A 6,210-nucleotide genomic window follows, 5' to 3' on the forward strand; every position below is an offset into this window, starting at 1 on the left:
ATTTTAAATTTATGAGGAAAACATAGCAAAACGTAGCATCTGTCAAACATGGTGAGAACTACTAGCTTAAGGGAGTTTGTATTTCAACATTAAATCACAATGCATTTCTTTTGATGATGTCACATCTTTACGAAGCTGGGTTTTCACTGATGGCTGTGATGAAAATGAACCATGCGTGAAAGTCAATATGATATAGGAAATAAGGGTGGCAGCATCCAATTTGATTCCAAGATTTGAGAAGTTCCAGGAGCACAAATCCACTTAGCTTCCTACTGAGTAGGTCATTGTGGCTATTTAAAAATGAAATAAGAATATTATTTTTCTTTTAATTTATGTGTATTGCTTTTTTTTTTCAAAAGGCTACTAAGTTCCCAATACATAAATGATTAAGTGGTGTGGACCTAATAATTTAACTATAATATTTCATAAACAGAATTATTAGGAGCTCCATGGAAAAATTACTGAGACTCTAAGGGTCCTGTGAACCAGGAAAGTTTGGGAACCTCTGAATTGCATAATTTTGTTGTTTGACACTGTTAACCTGTTAGAATCTGTTGATTTTTCTTTAAGAATAATCAAGAAGGGTCAAGTGACACTCAAGGAAGTTTATTTGGTGTGTGTTATACGTATGTCTATGATTCCTGAACTGCGTGGCTAAATATCCTTCAGTTCCCCTGTCTCTACCTATCAATGAGTTGAGGCAGGATTTTCTTAATTAGGTAGTTGAGTAATGTGATATTGTGAAAACTTATATTTGATCTTCTTCCCAGACTTCTGGTATATGACTGCTAAAATCCATCTTTTTGTATGCTAATGACTTGGCTGATGGCTGGCAGCCCTTGTAGCTTTAGGATGGGGGCTGGTTGCCAGGGGAGCCAACATTGTGATTAGACGGTTGGGACTTTCAGCCCCACCCTCCAACCTCTGGGGAGGGGAGAGGGACTGAAGGTTAAGTTGATCACCAGTGGCCAGTGATTTAATCAATCATGGCTGTGAAACAAAGCCTCCATAAAAACTCAAGAGGCCTGGGTTCAGAGATCTTCTGCTGATAGCTGAACACATGGAGGTTCCTGGAGGAACCAGGGAAGGCATGGAAGCTCACTGTCCCCCCATACCTCGTCCTATGCATCTCTTCATCTGTATCCTTTGTAATATCCTTTCTGATAAACCAGTAAAGGTAAATATTATTTCCCTGAGTTCTGTGCAAATCACTCTAACTCGAGGAGGGGGTTGTGGGAGCCCAGATTTATAGCTGGTGAGACAGAAATTCCAGGGACCTGGGCCTGCAACTGGCATCTGAAGTGGGAGGCAGTCTTGGGGACTGAGCCCACTTGTGGGATCTGACACTATCGCTAGGTAGATAGTCTCAGAATAGATTTGAATTAGAGGACAACCAGCTGGTATTTGCTGTGGAATTGGTTGCTTGCTTGCTGGTGGGGACAGATCTTCACATTTTTAATCAAAAAAGTCTCTATTCTGTGTTGATTGTTGCTGAGTAAGAGTATAGAAAAAACACTTTGTGTTTTTTGTATATATTGAAGTAGCATGTACTGCTTTCCACTGCTCCCACTTGATGAGGCTGATTGATGGTAGACATGGAATGAAAATTCTGTAATAGGGAGACTGTTAGTGATTTGGTTCTGAGAAGCCCAATCGTCAGGAGGTGTAAATGCAGAGTGATTTCACGCTGCTCGATGAAGAAATTCGTACATCTTGAATCAACCCAAAATTGTAAAAATTATCCTCACCCTGGTCCTCAGCCCAAAGAATGTGGAAATTACCTTGAGTCTTTGGGGCAGCAATGTCTAACCAATTATTGGTTGCCTTTCCCTCTATCCCTGTCAAAAAGTCTCCACTCTGCAGTGTGTAGCTCAAATTCCCATTTCTTCCAAAGCATTTCTTTAGTCTCCCCAAAGCAATGAGTCAAGGCATCCTGTGTGCACCCATTTATATCAGTGCTCCTTATTGTTTGTTTGTGCTTTTTCCCTAGTTTGTAAATTTATTAAATATAGGAATAGTCTCAGGAAATCTTTGTCAAGTTGTTTTAATGAGCCTCATAATCTTAGGAGTAGTTACAAACTTCATGATTTTTTTTCTCTTTCAGAAAACAAATATCATTAACAAATTATGATTGGTGACATTGCAGGACTTCTTCATCTTTTGGGATGCATAGAAAATGATAACAGTTCTATGATACACCGGGGTAAGTGGACGAGCTCATGACCGACTGTGAGACTGACTGGGTTTGGTGACCCCCAAGGTGGAGAGTAACCAATATTTGAGCACTCCTGTAACCCACTTGCAGCACGGCTGTAAATGTCAGCATACTAGTTGGTAAGCTGAGTTTTATTGTACTTTGGTTACAGTAACATCTTTATATGAGTTTCTCAGAAGAAAACTTATAAGCATTATAACAAATGTAGTACATAAAGCTTTGAAATTCCTGTAAAATCTATCTCAAAAATCACTGAGCTTGCTGTTTGATACTGTTATTGAAAAACCGTGCAGAGCTTGCCACTAAACCCATTTCTCCCTGAGTCCTCCACCCACAGGGGTGTCTTCTGAGGTAGAGTCACTGAACATTGGTCTTTTGAGATTTCCTTACCATAATCATTTCTCATTCATGGAGTATTTTTTTGGACTAAGATCTGTAGCACAGGCCAGGCACACAGAGGAATGGGCCGGGTCATCTCAGGGTAAGAAGTCATTAGACCTCAGTGGCCTGGATCACATCATGTCACTCGATTGTTTAAAACATTCCTGTGGCTGCCCATAACACTTAGAATAAAATACAAATTCCTCACTATGGCTTCCTTGGTTGCAGTATACTGCTTATTCCTCTAAGCTCACTCAATCATTCTACAAATCATCATTGAGTACCTACCATGTTCCAAACATTTGGGATACACATGTGAACAAAATTAAGATCTGTGCCCTCATGGTGTTCACATCTTAATGTGAGAAGTAAAAATAGCCAATAAGCTTTAAAATAAATATGTATAGTAAGTAGAATGTTAAAAGTGATTGGACTATGCAAAAAAGAAAAAGTTGAAGAGGTTATAAGGGACTGAGAGTACCAGCAAGAATGAGGTGAGCACTTTTTTTCTGTAGAGGGCTAGATAATATTTGCAGGCCGTACAGTCTCTGTTGCAACTACTCCACTCTGTCCTTGTGGCACGAAGGCAGCCAGAGACAATGTGTTAATGAATGGGCATGGCTGTGCTCCAAAAAACTTTATTCACACAAACAGGCAGCTGACCTGACCTAGCCCATCAGCTATAATTTGCAGACACTTGGACGACAGTATTAAATCCCCACCGAATGCCCCATTAAGAAGGTGGATTTAAGAAAAGACTTGAAGCATATCTCATATTACTCTCCTGTGGTTCACATTGCTCCTTCTCCACTGGTCTTTGTTATGTACATTGATCAACACCAAACTTGCTCTTGTTCTTGGGTCTTTATATTAGCTAGTCCCTCTTCTTACTGTAACTCTAGTCTACCCCAGAGTATGAATTTTTATTTTCATCCAGTTCTCAAATAAAATGTCACTAAATCAATGGTTATCTCTTTAAATGACCTTCCCCAACAACCTTATCTAAAGTAGCATATCCCACCCAAATTACTCTCTGTCCCATTGTCCTATATAGTTTGGACCATAACATTTATCACCATATGAGCATGTTCCACGTGTGTGTTTGTTGCAAGCTTTGTTTCTGTTTCTCCCTATAAGTACATAAGTTCCATGAAGGCAGAAATTGGTCTCTTTGCACACTTGTACTCCACTCTGTCCTTGTGGCACGAAGGCAGCCAGAGACAATGTGTTAATGAATGGGCATGTCTGTGCTCCAAAAAACTTTATTCACACAAACAGGCAGCTGACCTGATCTAGCCCATCAGCTATAATTTGCAGACACTTGGACGACAGTATTAAATCCCCACCGAATGCCCCATTAAGAAGGTGGATTTAAGAAAAGACTTGAAGCATATCTCATATTACTCTCCTGTGGTTCACATTGCTCCTTCTCCACTGGTCTTTGTTATGTACATTGATCAACACCAAACTTGCTCTTGTTCTTGGGTCTTTATATTAGCTAGTCCCTCTTCTTACTGTAACTCTAGTCTACTCCAGAGTATGAATTTTTATTTTCATCCAGTTCTCAAATAAAATGTCACTAAATCAATGGTTATCTCTTTAAATGACCTTCCCCAACAACCTTATGTAAAGTAGCATATCTCACCCAAATTACTCTCTGTCCCATTGTCCTATATAGTTTTGACCATAACATTTATCACCATATGAGCATGTTTTACTTGTGTGTTTGTTGCAAGCTTTGTTTCTGTTTCTCCCTATAAGTACCTAAGTTCCATGAAGGCAGAAATTGGTCTCTTTGCACACTTGCAGCATACACTCGCTCCTGCAGTAGTATCTGGCACATAGTAGATTCAATAAATATCTGTTAAATAAAGTAGACATTCAATAAATATTTGTTAAATGAATGAGAGTAAATGTCATTGCTAAAGATTGCAGCAAACATTCGGTTCCAACTAATTAATACTGGGAAAGGTTGAGGCATTTGTTACAAATCTTCTAAATTTTTAAGAGAAACTAGGAATCCAAATTTTTATGTAAAATAATTCATTTTTAAATGTCTAACTAATTCAAAAATATAAAAACTCTTTGCATGCCAAACTAAATATTTCTGCAAGCTAGTTATCTGGGACTATATACATTCACAGGGTACACCAGTTGGTGTTTTTGAGTCTGTTTTCTACACTTTGTAGTATGAATGGTGACAGGTGACTCATTAAAGTCAGCGGCTAGTTCGTTAGTAGCAATATTATGGCACAAACTCATTTCATCTCACCCCCTTCCCTTATATTCTGCTTACAAGAACTAAGTATATTAAAATTGTTTTTCCTGTAGAAGCTATTTCTTCTAAGGAAAAGTGTTCATGGACTTCATGCATAAGCTTTGAGTATCTGTATCAACTTATGGAATATTTTTTTCACTCACATCTTTTTACTTGTCTTTTCTTCAGAGGAGTGAAGTTCCCAAGTCTTTGGATCTATGTGGCATAATTTTCAAGTAAAATAAAGGTCAAAACATTACATTTCATTGATTCAACAGGGTACCTCTGAGCACTGTGCTTAACCCATGCTAGATGTTTAGTAAATATGTATAATTTGAATGAATGAATAAAATCTGTATTAATTATAGTATTTAGAAGATGGGTGTAACTAATATTAAAACATTTTAAATAACTGTATATTACCTTAGAAACAGTTTTACTTAAGCCATCAATGTTGAAAATCTAATATATTAACACAAATTTAATATATAGATAATGGTTGAATCTGTAATGAATGAAAAACTTGAATGATCAAAGCACCCCAATTCTGAATGTGGTATATCACACTAATTATAGATAACATTTATTACATTTTTGATGTGTGATGAATACCAAATATTTTATATTTATTATTAGTATCTATCTTAAGAGAAAAATAATTTTATGATCTTTATTTTGTGGGTTAAACAACTGAGACACAAAGATCTTATATTCCTGGTCCAGGGTCACATAGGCAGTAGGGCACAGCTAGGGTTTGATCTCCAAATCAGACTCTCTAGAACTACTAAGAAGACTAGAGAAGCGTTAGCTAAAGTGAATAATAAAAGCACAACTATAGGAGTCGTATCCTCAACCATACTATTGAAATAAGGTATTCTCATTTCATTACTTTTATTCTTTTAAAAACATGGTGCTATTGGAAAAAATAAGTTCATTGGAGAGCTTACCTAGCTGCTAAATGGTTAACAGAAGTCATGCTGTAAATGAAACATCCTTTATTCTGCTCATTGTATCACATTTATAACATTTCCATTTTCTCAATTCTCTCCAATCATTTACATACCAGTGTTTGCATTATTTCAGTGATTTGTTCTAATACTATTTGAGCTCTAAATACTACTCAAAAACCACTCCATGTCATTGCAATTGGCTCTGTTTCAGAGTACACCTGATAGTGTTGAGAATCTGGGGTAAGATTCCTTTTGCTTGTCAGTGACTTCAGCTGTCGACTCCTAAAACAGGAACACTGGAAAACTGGTATTTAAAACTGTTCTTTTTTTCCCCCCAAAGCAAGGACACTTCAGAAATAAATAAATCTAGAACAACCAAAACTGCAGTCTCGTGAGCACTTTATTTG

Source organism: Galeopterus variegatus, unplaced genomic scaffold (assembly GCF_000696425.1).
Source record: "Galeopterus variegatus unplaced genomic scaffold, G_variegatus-3.0.2 Scaffold770, whole genome shotgun sequence".
NCBI classification, from domain to species: Eukaryota; Metazoa; Chordata; class Mammalia; order Dermoptera; family Cynocephalidae; genus Galeopterus; species Galeopterus variegatus.